Raw genomic sequence first — 22405 nt, forward strand, 5'->3', positions numbered from 1 at the left:
GGCCTGCTCCTCATGAGCTGTTTGCTCATTAGTCCCAGTCACTGGGTCAGAGACCCATCTCCATCATCTTTGGATACCACTCCCCACACACATGCCAGCAGGCGTCAGTAAATCAAGGCTGAACTGCACTGAAGGTTTACAGCAAGGGCTAGCCGTGCTATAAACAGAGCAACCCCAGCCTTAAGGCAGGGAGCGGGAGAACAAATCAGAGTCCCTGTTCTTGGGAATCCCTGGCTACCCTGAACACAGAGACAAGAGGGCTAATTTCCTAGTCCTGACTCCCACCTCATCCCCGAGAGGAAAAGGAGCAGCTGCAGGAGAGGGAGCAGCCAGAGGTCACTTAGAGGGAAATAGCAGAACTGTCCCTGCACAACCTCGGAGGCAGCAGGGAATCAGGAAAATATAACACGGCGTTACCCAGCCCCTCCTGCCGGGCCAAACAGGGATCCATAAATGCGGTGTTTCAAAGGCGAATAATGCTGCCTTCACTAACTGAGATGGGAGTTGCTTTTGAGTAGAGTACAGGCCAGTCTATAAACACCAGGGATTAAAAGGCTTACTGTGGGGCCCGACTGCCACCGGCCTAAAGACAGAGTTTACCTGGCCCTCCAGACCCCAAACTCCGCGGCACTTCCTTCAGGGAAGAGCTGCCATCACCCGATGGTGCACCCCCTCAGGGTGATACCGTAACCCTTTTTCTTCTTCTCTTTTTCCACTTCAGATCACTTTGCTAAGCAACCTCCCCTTTCCGCATCCTGCACCCAGCACCACTCACTCCCCAGCGGCCCCCCGGCAGCTCCCCACCTGACCCTGTCCTCTGCTCTCCAGGCATTTGTTTTCTGCCTCCCTCACCACCTCATCCTCCACGCCAACAACTTCCTAATGCACGTGTATTTTATCTGCCATGAAAACAACACAGGCTTCGGAATCCTCCCAACCTTGGTTCGAGCTGCACACAGTTACTTACAGTACTTAACTTTTCAGAGCTTGGTTTTCTGATCCATGAAGTGGAGACAGGCCCTCCTAGGTACAACACCTAGCACAGGACCTGGCACAGAGCGTGCACTCAATACTTCCTGCCTTGTCCCGCTCCCCACGGGATTTTTCTTCCTTCTTTCCTGGGCTCTGTGACCCTGATACAGTCACTCTTTCTAGGTATCACACCTGCTACATCCAAAGGTCTCAACTCAAAGGAGTGACTCAAATGAGGAACATTTTAGTCCCCAATGTTATCTGTGTAGCAGGCACATTCTGGGCACATGGTCCCATCAGCAACCTTCAAATTACACTAAAGAGAGGACTGGTCACCTTCTATCTCCCCACCACAAATGACCCATTTAATGAGAAAAGTAACCAGAGGGGATGGGAGGACACGGAGTTGAGAGTCACTTGTGGCAGAAGCAGGAGATAAATAAAGGCCTCTGTAAGGTAAGGGTAGCATTTCCACATGCAACTAAAAACCCCAAAAGGAAAATTCCCATAATTCCACATTTACATGTAAAATTTTTAAATCACTTCTGACAGCAAGAACATCTGCCAGTTTTGCTAGAAACACCATCTGGTTCATTTCTGATAAGCCCCAGGCACAACTTCGCACAGGCCAGGAACTGCCTACAGTTTGGTTCCCAAAAGGTGGCATCCTCCACGACAGCTCCAAGGCAGTGTGCCACCCCTCCCTCCCTGGGGCCCGAAGGCTGCTACTGCTAGTTCATGATTAGACTTGAAATAAGCCCGGAGCTTGACTCTTTTGTAAGTACCTCCTCCAAAACTTCCAAGCATCACCCTTATATCCAGAATTAATTTAAGCAAGTCTCTTCAAAACCCGATAAATACTACAGAAACATGACAAACAGCAGGAACAACTTGTGTTTCAGAGGGGCTTTCATAAACCAGGTGGGAGGGCAACTTCTCCACTGAAGAGTCTTATTTTTCAATTAGCTAAGAGTAAGAGGGTCCCCTCCACGAGGTCTTTAAGCTCCTCCAAGTACCTTCCTTTTGCCAAGCCAACAGGAAACACTTTGATGCACTTCATGGAGGTCTTCAGGCCACCATAGATAAGGGAAAGAAAGCAGCCTGGGAGTCAGAGCAGACTTGTCTCAAGGTGCAATGACTTGGTTTGTGATGCCTCAACAGCAGGCCTATTCTTCAGATCCTGACGGGGAATTAAGCATAAAATGTGAACCCAACACCTACAGCAAGGATGTACCCCAAAGAAAAATGGACTACAGGGTTCACCAGCCACCACTAAACACAAATGGAAAAAGGTGTATTTGAAACACACGAAAACAGGATAAAAACTATCATGTGCAAGAGCCTGTACAAATATGCACACCCCTGGGACTTCCCTGGTGGTCCAGTGGTTAACAATCCGTCTTCCAACGCAGGGGACGCGGATTCGATCCCTGGTCAGGGAACTAAGATCCTACATGCCGTGGGGCAACTAAGCCCGCCTGCTGCAACTACTGAGCCCATGCACTCTGGAGCCCACACGCCACAACTAGAGAGCCCGCGTGCTGCAACTACTGAGCCTGCGCACTCTGGAGTCTGTGCACCACAACTAGAGAGAAGCCCACACACTGCAACAAAAGATCTCACAGGCCACAACAAAGATCCTGCGTGCCACAACTAAGACCCGATGCAGCCAAATAAATAAATATTCAAATAGGCACACTCCTTCTTCTAGCCCACTAAGCAAACCTGGGGTGGTAAAGCTTTAAACACTGTATTGCCCGTATTGTTCACCAATTTTTGGTGTTTCATGACCCTTGTGAAGATGGAGCAAGGCAAATGTGGTAAAGAGAGAACTGAGAAGGCAAGGGTGAGAAACATGCAGTACAAACCGAAGGTGAGAAACTGGGGCATAATCAGCTCTGGCCTCACAACTGGGTTTGGGGATGAGAATCTCTCACTCTCTGAAAACAATGCTGGGCAGAAATCACTCAGCGTTTTTTTCCTCTCAAAATGTGTATACACAGAACAGGAGCCCACAGAGAAGCTCAAAACTGATTTCCCACCAAGTGTGGCTTCAACTCACCCATTCAGCCGCACAGACAGGCAGCTAGCTGAGGAGCAGGTAGGAAGCCACCAGCAGTACCAAAGTGGTGTGGAAACAGGCCTACCCCAGAGAAGCTGAGCGTCCTTGTGCTGGCCTTCCAGGACAGAAGGAGGAGGGCGGGGAGGCTGTCGGCATGGACTCCAGCAGCAGGGCAGTTAACAGAGAAGGCCGGACTGGAGGAGCTGAGAAAACTGAACCCACAACAAAGGCAGTGGTCAGGAGTCCACCACCTGACAAGCCAGGAGGATGTGAAAGAAAAGCAAGAGGAAACAATCCCCTCCCTTTTGTCAATCTGGATGCGGTCCATCTGCCTTAGAAAGTAGAGGAAGGATGTGGCCCTAAACTGGCCTCTCCCCTTCTCGGACAAACTGACCCTCAATAATCTCCGCTGTCCAGACCAGCAGCATGTTTCACACCGGCACCTGGCCAGTGCTTCGTGTCTGCCCATCGGTGAGACCTCCCTGGTTTGCTACTTGGGCCAACAGGCCACACCAGCATCACCATTTCTGCTGCTAACTCAGCCCTTGGCCTTAAGACAGGACACTTGTCCTAAACTACTCTGTGCCTCTCATTCTGTAACTTTAAAGTGGGCGTCACTCCCACCTCACTTCCAGGGTAACTGAGACGATAATAGCCAGTAACAGATAATATTTACTGAGCACTTACTATGGGCCAGGTACCAGGCTAGCTGCTTTCCATGTCTCCTCCAAACCCCCCTATGTAGTAGATACTGATATTAACCCCCATTTTCAGTTTAAGAACTGGGGCTTAACAAAGAAACTTATCCGAAGTACACAAGCCAGGCAGAAAATCTAACACTACAAAAAGCAAGGGTCAAATACTAATTAATACCACTTCTTCCCCAAATAAACTGCCGTGAGTATCTTTTACTTGACAGACACTGAACCTAGTGTTTTAACTATCCCATTTTATTTGGTTTTCATAACAATCCCATGAGGGGTTACTTTTCAACATAATTTGTTACTTTTCAACATAATTTTTGTTACTTTTCAACATAATTTTTCAACAAGTTATACATGCCAATAGTGAAAATTCAAATGAAACAAAAAGAAAGTTTAAGAAGCTATAGTTTCCTGTTACCCTTTATCACCCCAGAATTCCCACCCCAGGTAATCGTTAATATTCTGGTAGCTACCCCTCTACAGACAGGTAGTGGTAACATTACCACCTCCATTTTACAAGTGATAAAACTGAGCATCTGAGAGGTTAAATTTGCTCAAGGCCATACAGCTGGGAAGTGGCTGAGCTGAGACGGGAAGCAGGGCGAGGCTGATCCCAAGGCCGCTCTCCTCCACTGCCTCCCACTCAGTACCCACTCCTCGAAACAATCGTCCATTTTCATTCACCATAGGAAAGGGGGAAGCTCTGCCTGGCCCACAGCCAGTCTCACTTCTCCACTTTCCCAACCAAATGGAAAAAGCAGACAGGCTGTCCGAGCACACCCTGCCCCAGGAACATTGGCACTGCTTTATGTTTTTCAAATCTAAGCTGTCCTGGATGAGGCAGGACCTTCACCTCCAACCTCCTCACTGCCCAGGCAGGCTCATCTTCTGCCTCTGAAAGTAAAGCCAGGACGATGGGGAAGAGGAGGTCAAGCCAGGCCTACAGGAGACCTTGGATCCCCCTGTCAGCAAAAAAGGACACTCTTCAGGGAGCTCTTAGGAGTACTGAAGCGAAGACAGTCCACCTTTGGAAACAGCTGCGGGGGGCATCTCAGGAAGGCCCGGACCCACAGTTGGTGCCTAGAGTCAGAACACACCTGCAGAAAAACAGAACAAGACTGCAGCAATGCTGATACAGACTGCAGAGCCCTCAAAACCCCCATCACAGGGCCCTGAGACCCAAGGAACTTAGAATTTCCGCTCTGGCTCACCCCCAAATGGACCTCTAATAACCTGAAAACTGCACAGGATTCTAGATACCAGGGCTTTGCCCCTGTGGCCTCCCTGCTCCTCCAAAAAATAAAAGTAAAAACCTTCTCAGACTATATGGCAATGCTTTTTCCTTAGTTAGGAGATGAAATTTGCCCTTTCTAATTACACACACTTTCACATCTCTGTCCCATCAGTACACAAAAACATACCGACCTTTAGAGTACCTATGCTGAGATGGGGGTAGGGACGAGGAAAGGGGTTGTTACATTGCTTTCCACACAGAAGTTAAAATTTATCAAGTCTGCAATTCCAAGAGCTTTCCTATTCCCCAGCAGCATACCAGTGTTTGATTCAGCCTCAGCCCTGGCTGACTCAGCATCCCTATTTACAAGCACAGTGGATGCTAAATGTCCACTGGTTACCAAAGGCCTTGGCTTTCCCATTTGTAAAACGGGACTGAAACCTTCCTCACAGTAATTATCTGATTTCTTATGTGAAAGCACTTTGTAAAATAAATATATCTTTATTGCTATTAATATGAATGCCCCACCTACATAAGTAAATGAAGAGGAAACTTAAACCACCCCTTCCCTCCTCAAGGGGTCTGACATCTATGAGGGGAAAAGATTAACCAAAACACTGGAGAACAATTCAAAACCTTGCTTATACTGTGCTGCAAAGAATCCCTGTGGGGAGATGATTATATGGGAAAGAGCATCCAATACTTGTTCAATTAATAAATGAGTTCAGATGCACTGCTTAACAAACATCTACTTGTTACCATCCACAGAAAGTTGTACCAACACCAAAGGCTCTGGAATCTGTTCATTCACTGTCACTCACACACACATCCCAAGAAAAACCATCAGCGTTTGCAGAGAGCAGCCCTTCTTTCAAAGATGTGATTTTTCAAAAGCATTCACAGACCTTCAAATGAGATGACCCACACAATTATATTCTGTAATTCCAGGAGCAAAAGAACCGCCCCCAGAAGAGCTCAGTTCTGGAGAACAAACAGAAACAAGCCATCCTGTGTTAACTACTTCCTTGCCTGCAACCAGATTCACAGTGGATAACATATATATATGTAAAAAAGGCCAAACCAGTAGATGCACACAGTAAATTTGCTTTAGGGTATGACTGATGCCTCCTGAGGCTTTTAAAAGAATGACAGAGTTTTCCAGAAACAAAGACCTGCACTTGAAAATTAGAAGGGGTGACTCTCTGGTCTCGGATCAAAATTCCTACGGGTTCCTATAGATTGTTTTTGACTGGCCTTGCTAAAACATTTTGGACAACAGCCAATACCCTCTCTTTGCTTCTCCTCCTCCCACCTCCATGGTTCCCGAGCTGTCTTCTTTTCCTGCCACCAGTCAGAGTAAACTTGGTAAATGTTAACAGCTTTTTATCACCTTGTTTCTATTTGGTTTTCACTCAAACCAAGCCTCCCTCCAAATGTTTCTTTTTTGGAATTTCATCAATAATACCACTCTTACATTCCTTGTCATCAAGGCTTATGGACTCAAGGTCACCTTGCCCTCTCACCCTTTTTACTTTAATCCTCTATACCTGGTCAATCCTTCTCAACCAGCTGAGTATAAAGAAGTGGACAAGACAGTCACTGACCTCAGGGAACTTCCAGTCTCAGCCTAGAACCTGAGCCTACACGGAGATGGCTTACCCACAGAGGTAAAACATACGGGGATGTGCTTTTATTGGGACCCTTATTTGTGCCAGTAGTGTTCTAGGTCCTTTACTGCCTCCAGCAGGTTATAAAGCCAGATATATCAGGAAGAGACACAAATTAACATATCTAAAATTGAGGCTTGAAGGACATGGAGAAAAAAAAGATTCCCTAAGGAATTCACACCTCTGATCCTACCTATTTCCCTTCTCCCAGTTTCGCACTGTTGAATTCACACCCGCTTTTCTCTCTAAACTAAAAAAAAAAACAAAAAAACAAAAAAAAACCACGTCAGGGTCAGAAAACATTCCCACATTAAAAACTGGTTAGTTAAGTAAAGCTGGAAAAACGGAATCCTCACACCAAACTCCTAGACCGAGCTTGCTCTACAGAGAAAGGCAATTGCTCTCTTGCTAGAGAGGCCAGGAGGAATTCTTCAAGGGTATTTTTCAAGTCCTCCTCCCTTCCAGGGTGGTTGCTGGTTTGGAGCACAAATGTCCCTGAAAAAGCCAGAGCCACTCCTTCAGAGCAGCCAAGCTGAAAGTCTGCTTTACACAACAGATTCCTCCAACGCTACTGTCAGACTAAATAAAGCGTGGGTATTCCCTCAGACTGTTAACTTCATGAGGGCAAGTGCTGTGTGCATTTTGTTCTTGTTCACAACTGCATACCTAGCACTTAACCACCATGGGCATTCACTGAATACCGGCCACACAAATGACTTGACTTCCTTCCTTCCTCTTGGTTTCTGCAGCAACCCTCTAGCCACCTCCCACCAGCCTGACATCACAGCCCAACCAGATTTTCAGCTCACAAATTATGAGAACTTGAAGGTGCATGTAAAGGGGAAAATAAGATGGACCAATGAAATCTTATGCAACCCAGAGCCTGTTTTTCTTGCCATCCTGCTGTGTAACAAGCAAAATTCCCACAGGACTGAAACGAGGCGGTAGATGGCCTTCCCATGGCAGAGTGTCTACCTGGGAGTGGATGAGAATCAAGGATTGATAAAAGTGCGCACCAGCCAACATACCATTTGTTAATTCTCTAAAAATGTTCTGAGCATGCCAACTGAAAGAACAACACCCACTGAACACCAAACTGCTCACTGGTTTTCTGGGATGGAGAAAGCTAGCATATATGACACCTCAACCCAAGAAGTCTATTTCCTTCCTGGCTGGTTAGAGACACAGTTAGAGACGTGTGTTCACACTGCATTTGGACGGGTGGCTGACCCACATGAAATAAACCTGAGGATATCAGAACCACAGTTGTGAAGGGTTTCAGTCTGCTAGGAGGGAGGGGCCATCAGCCGTCCTAGACAGCATGTTTTCAAATACTGGGCAGTCCTACTACATCTAGGCTGCCACCAGCACCTACCTGCCACTGTCCCACCTGGGTGACCAAGACCCAAAGGGGAAAATGACTCAGGAACCACATCCCATTGGCCTGGAGTCAGGTGGTGTTTTCTAAATTGTAAGGAAGCACAGTACAGAGATAAAAGAGTTAAGCAGGCCCAGCCTAAGCACAACTCCCATTTTAAGAACAGTTCTTCTTAAGAACTGAATTTAAAGACTCATTCCCTTTTGTAATTTCACTATTAGACTCAAAACCACAATCACAGAAGGGATAGGAGTTTGTTCCTAACGATATCAACCACATACCCTTCTGGGCTCCAATCCCCTTTCCTGGAACAGGCCCAGAGAAGAGAAGTTGATCACACTGGGATAGAAAAAGTACCAGACTAGGAATCTGCAGCCCTGGCTTCTCCCCTGGCCCTGTCATCACTCAGGAAAATGAGCTCTGAGCAACCATTTCCCATTTTTCTATTCTATAAAGTGAGGCTGTAAAATGAGACCATCCTCGGAGTCCCATCCTCCCAACTCGAGCATTTCATGAGCTCTCTCTGGTCACATGCTCGGCTTGTTGTGCAAGAAGTTTTGGTAACATCTGGATACTACAGTCAAGCATTCAAATCTTCAGATAAGAGTCCTGTCTCCTTACTCAGCCTTCTGAGACTCCTAGTACTTGGGAACAGAATTTGTATTACCAGGTAGAGCCACTCCAAATCTAAAACTTCTGGCAGTGAACAGTGGCAGGGAAGCTATGGCTGTATTCATACACATTTACACACACACACGAGGGAACTTTCTGGAAAAACTGGTCCTTGGACTTGGCTCCAGGCGAAGGAACCTGAAACAGGTACAGGGGAAGATGATTCAACTTCCTAGTTTTTGTCTGGCTTGTTGGACAAAGGGCATGTGCCCTGTGTCCCATGTGTTTCTGAGGTAGAACCATCTTGACTCTCTGACCCTTAGGTGGCCTACACATGCACAATTTCAAGAGCTTCTGGGAGGGATCTAGGAGCAGGAAAAGCAAGACCAGCTATTGGTCGCGAATGCTAGGAATTCCAATTAGAACAAGAGTGAAAGGAGGCACTGCACTATTTCAGTACTGAGGCTGCTATGATGTAAAACCACCCAGGGGTAGATTAATCTGTAGAGGAAATGACACTCCCAGCAGCACCATCTGTTCCTCTTTGTGTCTGGCCTGATCTATATTTTAAACCTCGGGTGCAACTAAGGTCCACCAGTAAGAACCCATAAGAGCCATTCTAAAGAACATTCTCTCTCAGGCCTGCGTTTAAACCACACTCACAGCCCCTCTCCCTCCCCCGCTCACGGGCTGGCTCTCTATTCAGCAAGCATGCCACTCCCCAGTCTAGCAGCAGCCTCCAAGCAGGTGCACAGAACCCTCGCGTGGAATTTTTCATAAGGAAAGGGAAAACTTCTGAGAACTATAAATTACATTGATAAGGAAGGCTCTGTGGGGTTCATGGCAACACTCTCTCCAAAAGACACAATGATGCAATTTACAACTGAGGCTTCATGCTGAAACCACGCCCCTCCCCTTTTTTAAAGCAGCAGTACATGTGCACTGAATCGAGGCACTAACGCATCTGTCAACTCACTACTGTTTAAAGTTCCGCACCAAAGATTTGGAAACAATGCTACTGGAGAGTTCAACCCTCTTAAACACTATACATATATATATATATATATATATATACACACACACACACACACACACACACATATATACATACACACACACGTGTATATATATACATATGTATACACACATATATATAATATAGGTATATATATGTATATGTGTATGTAGCACCTTTTCTTAATTCAGGGCAACACCCTCAACACCACAGGACCAAGAGATTTCGCTACACTGTTCTTGCCCAAACAAACTACATAACCAAGTAGAACGTTAACTCCAAAGTAGAAATATGGATGCAGCTTTTAAAATATCTCCCTGAGAAATGAGAACATATGTCTACATGAAACCCATGGGTTCATGGCAGCATTATCCATAATAACCAAAAAACACAAAAAACCCAAATGACCATCAGCTGATGAATGGATAAACAAAATACAGTAGTATATCTAAACAACAGATTATCCAGCAATAAAGCAGAATGAAGTAGCGATATATGCTGCAACATGGATAAACCTCAGCAACATCATGCTAAGTTAAAGAAGCCAATCATTAAAGACCGCATATTGTATGATTCTATTCAAACGAAATGTCCAAACAGGTAAACTATAGAGCGGATGAGTGGTGCCCCTGGGCTAGGAGGATTATAGAGGAATAGCGACTGACTACTAATGGAGTTTCTTTTGGGGGTGATGAAAATGTTCTAAGATTAGATTAGGTAAGATTATGGTGATCGTTGGACAACTCTGTAAATATACTAAAATTCACTGCTTGTACACTTTAAATGGATGAGCTTTATGATATATAAATTACGTCTTAAAGCTGTTTTTAAAAAATGTCATATGACAAAATAAAATCACCCCTCCAAAAAAAAATATCTCCTTGAGAAAACTTAGAAATAATCTAAGTTTTGTATGAGAGATGTATGAGATGATGAGAGATGTATGAGATGATGAGAGATGTATGAGAGAGGGTATTTAAATCACAGCTGATCTATTTGATGGAATTTTATAAAGCCACTAAAAATAATTATAAAGGCTATGTGTTATTATAGGAAAATGTTTATGCTATAACATTAAATGAAAAAAAAAAACTAAATACAAAATTGAATGTTACAAGGACTACCAACTAAAAGAAAAAGTAGAATACATGGAAATGATGTTTGTGTTAGGTTGGTAGAATCATAGTGGTTCCCCCCCTCTATTTTCCAAGCTTTCGGCAATCTTGTCCCAGCGTATTGACGATTAAAAACAAAACAAAAAAAACCCCTCAGTCTTCCCTCAGTTTGCCTTGACTACAACGTAAAATGCAAAATAAGCAAAACCACTTTGTTCTCTTTTTCAAGTTCCCTTTTTTAAACTTCCATCCACTTAGTTTATTGAGATCAACTGAGAATCCAAAGAAGGAAGAATGGGATAAACACTCCTCCTCTCCTATTCCCAGAAGCTAGTTTCATTTTCCTGGCTTTGTCAGAAACCAAAGCCAAGTCTAGCCAAAATTTCAGCAAGGAGAGTCTACACACAGGGCAACTCATGTTCTGTTCTTAAACTTCTGTGGGCGAAGGCAAGTCACTGCTGGCAGGAGGCTGGATTTGGAAAGATCAGACTTTCCCCCTCCTTAAAAAATGATAGAAAGAAAGGGGAAGCTGGGGAAAAGCCCCTATTTGTGTCTGTCCTCTGAGGTTTTGTGCCCAATCTCCAACTACAGGAGGAAAGAATCCTGAGTCATTTAATCTTTCACCACAGAAGATCCTCTTCTGAGTAGTAAATAATTGTCAGTCACCACCTCTGCCGTCTGCAAACCCACTGAGAACCTCTTACTATCATCAGGAATCCCAGGCTACCTGTCCCCAAATCAAGCAATGGGGCTCTGCCAAAAAATAATAATAATAATGGTACGTGTGTGTGGGAGGGGAGAATACATTTAAGGGCACACTGCTATCAGGTAATTTTAAGGATCCACCAACACTGGCGACAGTAACAGGGAGCTACATCTGTTTCTGCTTGAGAAAAATGCTTCAATAATATCCTGTCTCTGGAGTACTGCATGAATTCTTGGCACGCGGCTTCAGATGCTTCAAGCGTGGCTATTTTCCTTTTTTGAGATATAAGAGCCAGGGAGGGAGAATACATCACAGGCAACACGAGAGTCTGTGAAACCCGTTCAGTTCTCACCACAGTCGCTGCATTTTCTGCTCCATGAGTCTCTCACGGAGACTCAACTGTCCCCTAGTCCTGACAGCAGCACAGGTGGCCTTTCACAGCTGAAGTGACCCAACTTGGCACCACCGAGAGGCCTACCAACAGAGTGGAGACTTCCACACTCAGGTAAGAACCAGAGGATGAGAGAGCAAATAGAGGAATCCTGCTGGTTTCTAGGCCAAAGAACTAAAAGGGAAAGAAAAAGGACAGCATCACAGACACAGGTGAGCACAAGAAAAAGGAAACATCCACAGGTGCCTGACAGGCTCTGCCACTAAAACCTAACCCTTGTAAGAGGTGCCTCTTTCCGCAGTACCTCTACTATTTCAGATAAAGGTTTCACACGGATACACTGGAACTTACAGCCATCTAAGGGAACAACAGCTGCTGCCTTGAATCCTAGCCGGGGCAGGAGTGAACACATTTTGATACTCAAGGACGGTCACCCCCATGCTGTCCTGAAACTGTCATTAGTCTCAGATCCACAGCTGTTAGCACCTTCAAATACTCATCACACACACACACCCCAGCCCCAACCCTGAGCTGCATCCTTCATTCCCGCCAATGGGGAAACAGCCCTACCACATTACAGGTGTCATTTCTCATTGCTCTAGTTTCCTGCAATGCGGCAACATAACTTAAAAATACTAATTTTTTAACAACCATTCCCATTAAGTGAAGCCTCACCACGGTGGGATATGTGGGTGGCCCCTAGACTGAAGCCATCTTGAGGAGAAACCAGGGGAAAGAGTCTCTATTATCATACAAGCAGGTGTCCTAATCCTCAACACTCAAGTCTGCACCACAGCAATATTTGCTTTCAAAGTTAAAAAAAAAAAAAAAAAAGGCACTGGGCTTCTTCCTCTCCTTGTTCCTTCCCATCTTTCTCCTACTGCTTGAGGGAATGCACTCTACACAAGACTTCCCTACTGTCTAGGTGGATGAAAGAGGGAAAATGAATCCTGCTCGGCAGCTTTCACTAGGAGATCGCATGTCAAATTTAGGAGCTCAGTAAAACACTTCACGCATGGCAAATACACAACCGGGCCTAGCGGGTCTGCAGACATTCAGGCCTCCAAGCAGGCATTTCAGGCCTGTAAACAGAAATCACATCCCTGCTGCTGCCTCTCGGTGAATCGTCCCTGAGTAAATGGGAAACTAGAGGGGAAGACAAGCACATGTGCTCTCTGGCCTTCCTTCTCTGCCTGCAAGAGGCTCTGCTAAAGACATTCTCCCCAGTTCACTTGTTTTGGTACGGAAACGAGGAAGATTACGTGGCTCACTAACTTTTAAAAAAATACTGTAATTCTCTGAGCCCACAGACAGATACCAGTAGTTACCTGGCTATCAGAAGAGCTAAGAATGCGGAAAGAGAGTACTAGGAAAGATTTAAAACATAAGGCAAGTTTTTTTCTGGAGAATGTAAAAGCATAGAGGAAGTGAAACAACGCTGAGTAGCAATAAAGTTGAAATAAGTTCTTACTTTTAAGAAGCCAGATAAATTATTCCCTTTGGACGGTGCATATGTGTGTGTATCGAGGGGGAGGGTAGCTAGAGGAATTGCTGCCCTGGGAACGGCAAGGAGGAAACCCCCTGCCAGGAGATGCACCATTATGTAAGAGCACAAGTTCAGTCACCACATAATGGAGACCTGCCAGGAAACCAGACAAAGTGCTGAGGTCTCTTCATCTGCCAGCCTGCATCTGTAACACCTCATTCTACCTTTCTTCCTCTTCTTTCTATCTGCCCACATTCTGGGCTTTGAGAAGGCAAGCCTCAGTAAATAAGTTGAACTGCCATTTGACAATGGGTTTGCTCTCTGGGTTTAAGCACTGCAGGGCAGAGAGGCAGGTCCTACTCTGAGCACTCAGGGACCTGTCCCCGTCTAGCTGTAGGTAAGGTTTGGTTTCATATGCCATTTCTACTACAGTACCCAAAAGACCACCCTGTGGACAGGAAGTTCTATTTATCAGGACTGGTATCAGTATTGTTCTCTATTTAATGCACTGCTCAGGACTTCCTTAAGCAGCAAATGGCCACCAATGAAAATTCACAACATAAGCCAAAATAAATTGACTTAAAAACCATGAACTCTGTAAGAAACGGCAGGGTTCTGCACTGCCATTCACTGCAGTAACCCCAATACCCAGCACAGTGCCCGGCATATATTCTGTATCACAAATACTTGTGAGTACTAAATTAAAAACAAGAATGAATGAACCCACGAATGTTGTGCAAACATACCATAAATGTGCACCTTGGAGAAAGAAATAAGGATGCGCATGATCTGAGAAAGCCTGAGGAAGTAGTGCTTTGGACAGAGTCTAGAAAGACTCCAGTTTCAATTTTACCAAATGGTAAGCAAACTAGAAATTAACAGTATAATCTAGTAGTTCAGGGTGAGGGCTCTACTATGAGATACCTTTGTGACCTTGGGCAAGTTATTTGTTTGGCTTTGCTCTCATCTGAAAGAATGAGGATAATGACAAAATCTACCACAAAAGTTTGCTGTTTATTAAATGAGATCAAAAAAGTAAAGTTCTTGGCACAAAACTCAGTTCACATTAAGTCCTCAAGAACTTTCCTCTGTTATTGCTATTATTTTTTCATTATTAAATATCTCCTCTACTGAGGGGAAGGTAGATGTACTCCCCATGCCCCAAACTCTGAAAATTTTCATTTCTGGTTGAATATGCATCTAGCTAAAAATGGAAAGCCCAGAAAATTCAAAACTCAATGCCAAGTACATGTCTCTACTAGCCTCACTACATGGTGACAATTTGGGTGTGGAATTCCCAAAACAGAAAAGGTGTATGTATGCATTCACCCCATTCATACATATTTTTTAAATCAGAGCAATGAAAATAACAGAAGTGAATTAACCAGTGTAAAGGATGGAAGGACACTCTTGTCACCTCTGCAGACCTAGAAAGGGTGTAAAATACCTACGGTTTAATTGAACTGGGTAGTTTCACTGCACCTCTGTACAGAGCACACACAAGCCCAGTTAGCAAGAGCAGTAAAGCCCAGCGAGCTGCCTGCCACCAGGGGACATTCTATGGGAACAGCAGCATCAGGCCTCACTGCTGAACTTCCCTCGAACCAGCTGGAGATTTGTTCTCGACGCCTCTTTTCTCCTGGGTCTTTCGGTCCCCAAAACCACCTCCCCCTCCTGACCTCCTTACAGGTAACTTTTCCCACTTCAGCAGCCCCACAGTCACAACCCTGTGGGAGGGTCAGACCGACACCAGTATTTGTCTCTAAAAACCAGAAGTGAAAAAAGAAAGTCTACATACATAAACAGGAAGTGGTTTCGGTGCGTCTCAGCCCGGATACTAAAAAAAGTTTTTGAGATTAAAGACCAGACGAGGTGCGGGGGCTCCAGAAAGCTCCGGTGCTCGCACACCCGGTCTCCAAGGTACCCTCGGAAGTCCACCATCGCTAAGCCAACCCTGCCCCAGCGCAGAACCCGCAACTTTAGCTGGCTTGACGAAAAAACATTAACAGTAATAAAGACAGCCAGCCTGTGACTACCTCCCAGCGACCTGCAAAATGTGGTCTCCACCGTGAATTCCGAGCCGGAGCGCGACCCCGCACGCCCGACGAGGCCCCGGCGGAGCGCCCCGATCCCGGCCACCAAGCTCCCGGCCGCAAGCCGGCCGGCCGGTCTTCCTCCCGGCCTCGGCACAGCTCCCCCCCATCGCCCTTCCGCCCAAGCCGGCACCGGGCTCGCCGCCGGGCGTCGTGGTGACAGCCGGGCCGGCGCAGGAAGCGTGGAGAGCAGCCGACGCGGGGCGGCCGTCCGGGCTCCCCAACGTCCCTCCCGGGCGGTGCGCCGGTCCTGCGCCCCTGACAGCCGGCCGAGGGCGCCAGTGACACAATGCCCGGCCCCGCCGCCCCCCGGCCGCGGTGACAACTCACCCGGGGAACGGCGCGGCGACCTCCGGGAGGCGGACGCTCGCAGCTTCCGCGGCGCCGGGATCCGCTCCGCCGCCTGCGCGCGCCCGCAGCCCTCTTGGGTCTAGGCGAGACCCCGTGGGCCCTTGTCTGGCTGGCGCTGGCCGGCGCTGCGGGAGGAGGAGGCGGGAGGCAGGGGACGAGGATGTCGCCGGCTTAGGAGAATGGAACGCGGCGGCCGTAGCAGAGGCAACGGCAGCAGTACGCGCGTCACCGGCCCAGCTGTACCGCGCGGGCGGGGGAGGCCCGCGGAGGGGGAGGGGAAGGGGCGGGCGAGGGGCGGGGCCAGGCGCGCACGCAACCAGCGCCGGCGTCGCGCTGCCGCGACCGCCCCGCTGGGAAGCCCCGCCGGTCGACGGCTGGCAGCACGCAAGCGCCGCCGGTCGGCCCGCAAGCCCCGCGGTAGGCGAGACTGGGTGGGCGGGGGGTGTTCTTAAAGGCACCGTCACGCCAGCGCTGCTAGAGTGGACCGGGCGGTGGTACAGATTCAGACTGAGATGCCTTTGCGCTGCACTCTCCAGTTCTTTTACTATTATTATTGTATTACTTTTTGGATTATTCGGATATTATTTGGATTACTATTATTTGCAAAGAAGTGGTTTTCTCTCCGGTCGACAAGGCGCTTTCATTCCTGTTGCCTTCTTAGCTCAGGAATCCCTCGCCAGGCCTGTCGCTAAGCGGTACTTCTCCCTATTAAGCGGTACTCCTCAAACTATGTTGCAAAGCCTACCAACCTCAAAATTGTCCCAGGAGTGCAGGTGTAAAAATGCAGATTTAGGGTCCAACGTCCCATCATTCTGATTCGAAAAAGCTACGATTGGACTCTGGAATCTATCTTAAAAAGCATTCCTAAGGGATTCCTCAGCACACTAAAAGCACGCGACGGATCTCAAGGTTCAGAAAACTGAAGTTCAGAGTGCGGACTGGCAGAGTCCGGGCTAGAACCCCGCCACCACCTAACTTTATTTCCCATCCTGAGCCTTGCCTCCTGGGGCTATTTTCCAACATATGCTAGTTTGTGGACTTTATAGCTACAGCATCTATAAGTGATCCCACTGCGGCCCTAGGAGATACGTCCTCTGTATTTACAGGGCTTGTGACCCCTTAATGACAACAGTTTTGACTTTGTGGCCCAGGGCCTTGAACAGTGCCTGTCTCAGAGGAGCTCAATTAATGTTGAGGCGTTCCTACTTGAAAAACAGTGGCAGAGTCTGCGCTCGGACCCAGAGACTTAAGCCTCTGCTGCAGATTGGGTAAGGCAGGCTCTCCTTTCTGATGCCCTTTGGACACCCTCTCAGGGCCTCTCACCTAGCCTAGTTCTAACAGGTTCTCTGGAAGAGTGCTGTGAATTGAATTGAATTTTTGGTTGAATTTTTGAGGTAGCTCAAACAAAGCAAGCAGGGTGTCATGCCGACCCCAGTCCCGCCCGACCCCACCACCATGCACACACACCCATCCCATTCTGGGCCCCACAGAACGTATGGCTGCTGCTTCCTCTTCCATAAGCCTGTCTTTGTTCTGCCTTCTTTCCTCCTTGAGTTCTGTTAAAGAGAAAACCCACAGGCCCAAAATGGCATCACTTGTGCTAAAGCCCGTGATACCAAACCTGGATTTAATACCTAACCTAATTGCAGTTTTGACCTTCACCATAAATGTAATCAACCAGTTTGGAATCTTCTGGTCAGCACCAATGAGGTGCTATCACATAGTAATCTGTCACATGGACCCTCTCCATTCCCCAGAGGAAGAAGAGGCAATCTGCATAATAGAACCCTTGGCAGTTCTCTTCCCTCCCACCAAAAAAAAAAAGAAGACCTTCAGGCCTAAAAATTATCGTTTCTTTTCTTTTAATAATAGCTCCCTTGCCCCAGCCTTCTTCCTATAAAATCCTTCCGTTTTGTACAACTCCTCTGAGCACCCTTCTAGTTGCTAGATGGGATGCTCCCTGATTCCTGAATCATTGAATAAAGACAATTAGATCTTCAAATTTACTTGGTTGAATTTTGTTTTCTAACATCTCCTAGGTCCAGACTCACTGCAGTTGATGGACACCTTCCCTTCCTACTCATTTCCTCCTCTGCTGGGGCCTCACTGCCCAGACCACTAAGGGGGTTGAAAGCAAACATTAGATCTGCCTGGATCTGCAACAGAGTTCAGCAACCTGCTGTCGGCTGCAGGAACACCCCAGGCGGACCCAAGGGCCAGGAAAGCAACAAGGGGGTTGGAAGCAAAGGAAGGGCTAGGGAGGAGTCAGAGAAGACAGATGAGAGAAGAAGAAAAGAAAAGCGGGCAAATCATCCTAGAAGGCAGCTTGGCGTGATGGAAGATGGGTTAAGCCAGGCATTGGAGCCCCTAGTTTTGCACTGCAGTCAGTTTGGCCACTAACTGATGGGTGACTTCATGCAAGACCCTCTACCTCACATTGTAAAATGGCTTCTGAGACCCTATGCAGATCTGTTACTATCTAAAAATCTTATCCTGGACATCCCAGTGTCCACAGAACAAAATCAAACTTGGAGCATGTCTTGGACTGTGTCTTGTGCACCCTACAGTCTGGCCCAGATCCTCTCCATCCCTCCACACATCCCACGCTCCAGCCTCCCCACACCACCTGCACGCCTCTAACAAGCCACCTACTTTCACACTTCAGAGCCCATGCCCACACTGTTTCCTCTGCCTGGAATGCCCTCCCCAGTCACCCTTCGCAACCTTTCTAGAGCTTCCCTTCTGCTCTTCTGTGGCATTTTGGATGATCCTCAGTTTAGCACATATTTCCTTCTGCTTTATATTGCCAGGATCAGAGGTGAATCTCTTTTCTCCCTTTGTAAATGCTGGCTCCCCAGCCTCTCCTCTCCCACCACTTCCCCTCCTGCCAGGTTCCAGTGGCCTCCTCTATAGAGCTGAGCAAAAGCCCCTGTTACATTCTGCCTGTGGGCCTTACTCGTCTCATCTGCAAAATGGAGATGGTACGCCCTGGCAGAGGTTAAATAATTTTAGGCCATTAAAGAGATAATTCCCAAGATGAGAGTTAAGAATAATTTAAATTTAGAGATTCTCAAGTGGGAGGAACAGTTGATTTTTTTTTTAATTTAAAAAATTGTTTTAAAATTTGTAAATATTTTTGAAAATTTAACAGTTTTACTGAGATACAATTCACATACCATACTACTCACAGTTTAAATATATAATTGTATATTTGAAATGTACGACTCAATGGTTTTCAGTATATTTACAGAGCTGTACAACCATTACCACAATCAATTTTAGCACATTTTCATGATCCCCAAAAGGAACTGTATACTCATTAGCAATCACTCCCCATTTCCTCCCACTCCAACCCCTGCCTTAGGCAACCAATAATCTACTTCCTGTTTCCATAGATTGGCTTATACTGGACATTTTGTATATGGAATCCTACAAGATGTGGTCTTCATAATTGATTTTTTTGTATCTTACACCTAGCATAATAAATTTTAAGGCCAGAGCTAATTTTTTAATTTTCACTTATTTATATAGCCCCTGCCTTGTACTAAAAGGGCTTAAGATGGCTCTTCAAGCTAATATTCCTAGGTCCATCCAGATTTCCAGTACAAATCTTTATACTCTAAATCTAGGTACTGGAAAATGGCTTGGTGGCTAGACCCAGGTTGATGGTGAGTAGAGTGATCAATCATGCAGTTTGCCTGGGGCAAAGGGCGTTCCAGGGACACGGACTTCCAGTGCTAAAACTAGTACAGTCCTGGGCAAACCAGGAAGAATCGGTCACTCCCATGGAATGAGTCAGAGGGCACGGTATGCCTTCTCCCTCTCCCAGGAATCTAGAAGCTTGTGCCTCTACCACTTAGAGGGCAGGAAAGAGGAGCGTGGCTCCCTGAAAGCGAAAGCGAGAAAAGGTTCAGAATTTGTACCTTGACCCTTGAACAGGGTGGGGTTAGGGGAACCAACCTCTCTGCAGTCAGAAATCCGCTTGTAATTTACAGTCAATCCACCTTTATGCAGTTCCTCTGTATCCACGGTTTGACATCCCAGTGTTCAACCAATGGGGATCATATAGTACTGTAATATTTACTGGAAAAAATCCGCATGTAAGTGGGCCCAAGCAGTGCAAACCCGTGTTGTTCGAGGGTCAACTGTACTCGGTATCTCTGTTGTTATCACTATTACGTATAACAGCAGGAATGACAGCTACTATTTATTGTGCACTTACTGTGTACCAGATACTTGGTAGGGACTTTATACATGTAACCACTAATTTTGACAACACCCCAAGTTAAATATTGTCAACACCACTTTACACGTGAGGAAACAGTCTCTGAGAGATTTCTGTGACATCAGAAACTACATAGCATTGCAAAACCAGAATCCACTCTTGTCTGTTCCAAAAGTTACACTTTTTCGGGACTTCCCTGGTGGTCCAGTGGGTAAGACTTTGCGCTCCCAATGCAGGGGGCCCAGGTTTGATACCTGGTCAGGGAACTAGATCCCGCATGTCGCAACTAAGAGTTTGCATGCTGCAACTAAGGAGTCCGCATGCCGCAACTAAAGATCCTGCATGCTGCAACGAAGATCCTGCGTGCCACAACTAAGACCCGGCGCAGCCTAAATAAATAAATAAATAAATAGTAAAAGAAAAAAAAAATAACAAGAACTCATAAGAAAAAAGAAATGTGAAGCCCTAATTTGTTAATTTGTTGGGCAGATACTACTATGTCCAGGGTTTAAAAAAAAAAAAAGTCACACTTTTTCAAATAAATCATATGCCTTCTCCTGTCCCCAATTTTTAAAAAGAGCAAATAATGACCCAAATGGTCTTTACATATTTCTTGATCTTTTTGAAAGGACTTTCTTGCACACCAGCTCATTTTATCTACACATCCTCCCCATAAAGTGAGACATTATTATCCTCCAGTTTTACCTGTAAGGAAGTTGAGGCATCCAGCAGACTTCTGGCTTGCCTAACCTGAGGCGGGAATTAGCATGGGGTTTCTTGTTTTGATTAAAGATTCCTTGGGCAGCCTTCAAAGTAAACAAGTAAACCCATCTGACCCCAGGGGAGGTGGAGGTATTCAAGCCACCTTCCCCACAGCAAGTCAGAATCCAAGGTGGGTGGGCTAGGCAAGGCTGGGCACGCAGAGTTGAAGAGCAGTTCCCACTGCGGGGGAGGAAGACCCTGAGCTCAGGTGGTTGTGCGTCAACTGTGGCACCTCTCCCCAAGTGTGTCAGGAAACTGTAAGAGTCAGGCTTGGTGGCCCAGTCCCTGTTGGCCACCGATCTCCAGGGGCTTTGCAGAGGTCAGAGGTCAGAGCGGGGCTTCCCAGAGCAGCAACTGTGATTCCCTGCTCACCCCAACCCTGAGCCCAGCCCTGGAAAAAGTATACCTGAGGCTGCCCGGTCAGCAGGTGTGTGTAAGGGGATGAGCCAACCCCTCCTGTTGTTCTGAAGCACTGACAAGTCTTTGATGACATCTGTATCTCTGACACAGACCAGGTAAGCAGGGTAAAAGTATCAGCCCCGTTTTACACTCAAGATAAGCCAAGGCAGCAAAGAGAGCATCTACCCGCTGTGTCTTCAGACGGGAACTGCCCAGATGCCGCCTGCACAGGTGCCAGCCAGCCTCATTTCCTGCTTCTTCTCCCTGGCCTTGGCCCGAGGGCTGGGCAGTGGCTCTGGGGGGCTGCCAGCAGGGAAGGAGGAAGGCCCTGGGGGCAGCGGTGTCCTGAGCTCCTTCCAGACACAAGTGGCCCTCCGCCCTTGCTGCTCCTGGTCACTTGACACCCATTCCCTTTCTTTCTCAAGTCTGTCCTGACCATTCATTTTCAAGTGATTTAATGGTGGGAAGGCAGATGGTGTGATTGGCTCTGCTACCTCTGACAGCAAGTGGATGAGGATGGAGTGGCCCCCTCCCTTCAGATGGGCCTGGGAGGCAGAGGCAGGGCTGTGAAGCTCTGGTGCCACTGCCGATTTACTAAGTACCCCATACTGTCTGCCAGGCACCGTGCTAATGGTTTTACCTACATGATCTCATTTAATCCCTGCAGTAACCTGTGAAGTTAGTATTAATACTGTTATCCGCATTTTGTGGAAGGAAACTGAGGTACTGAGAGGTTAAAGATAAGGCCAAGGCTACACTTAAGTAGCAGGGCCAGGCCTGCTTACCTCTTACGGAATGCAACTGCAACTTGCACTGCAAAAAACAAATGTGATTTTTTTTTTTTTTTTTTTTTTTGGTGGGGGTAGTTTTTTTGGCCTGGTTGTGCGGGATCTTAGTTCCCTGACCAGGGATCTAACCCGTGCTCCCTGCATTGGGAGCACAGAGTCTGAACCATTGGACTGCCAGGGAAGTCCCCCAAATGTGATTTTTTTAAAGGGAAACCAGAGCCAGTTACCTGCAGTGTTGTGCTGGAGCCTGCTCATGCTGTCTCTCAAGAACCATTAAAGTAATAAATACCCCAACTTATCAGTTCCTAGTTGTACTACATTGTGCTTTTACCTATGCTTTCAAGTCTATTTACATCCATTATGTACGTATGGTGGAAATACTGTATAATATTATATTACTTAGAATCTCTTCCCAATTCCAGGTTCAACAACATCTCATTAAAAC

General features: G+C 46.7%; 1 protein-coding gene across 3 annotated transcripts in view; it reads right to left on the reverse strand.

The window, feature by feature from the left end:
* The window catches only part of SUSD6 (sushi domain containing 6), a 130642-nt gene that overhangs the window by 77632 nt on the left and 30605 nt on the right, over window positions 1-22405 (reverse strand). For 2 of the 3 annotated variants that reach the window (XM_060004333.1, XM_060004336.1), the window contains exon 1: window positions 15766-16025. The exons of the other annotated variant lie outside the window; for it this stretch is intronic. The gene's annotated coding sequence lies outside the window, so the exon portion shown is untranslated. Of the gene's footprint in view, window positions 1-15765; window positions 16026-22405 lie in introns of those variants that run through there. 3 annotated transcript variants of the gene reach the window in all.

Source organism: Delphinus delphis, chromosome 2 (assembly GCF_949987515.2).
Source record: "Delphinus delphis chromosome 2, mDelDel1.2, whole genome shotgun sequence".
In the NCBI taxonomy this organism is placed as follows: Eukaryota; Metazoa; Chordata; class Mammalia; order Artiodactyla; family Delphinidae; genus Delphinus; species Delphinus delphis.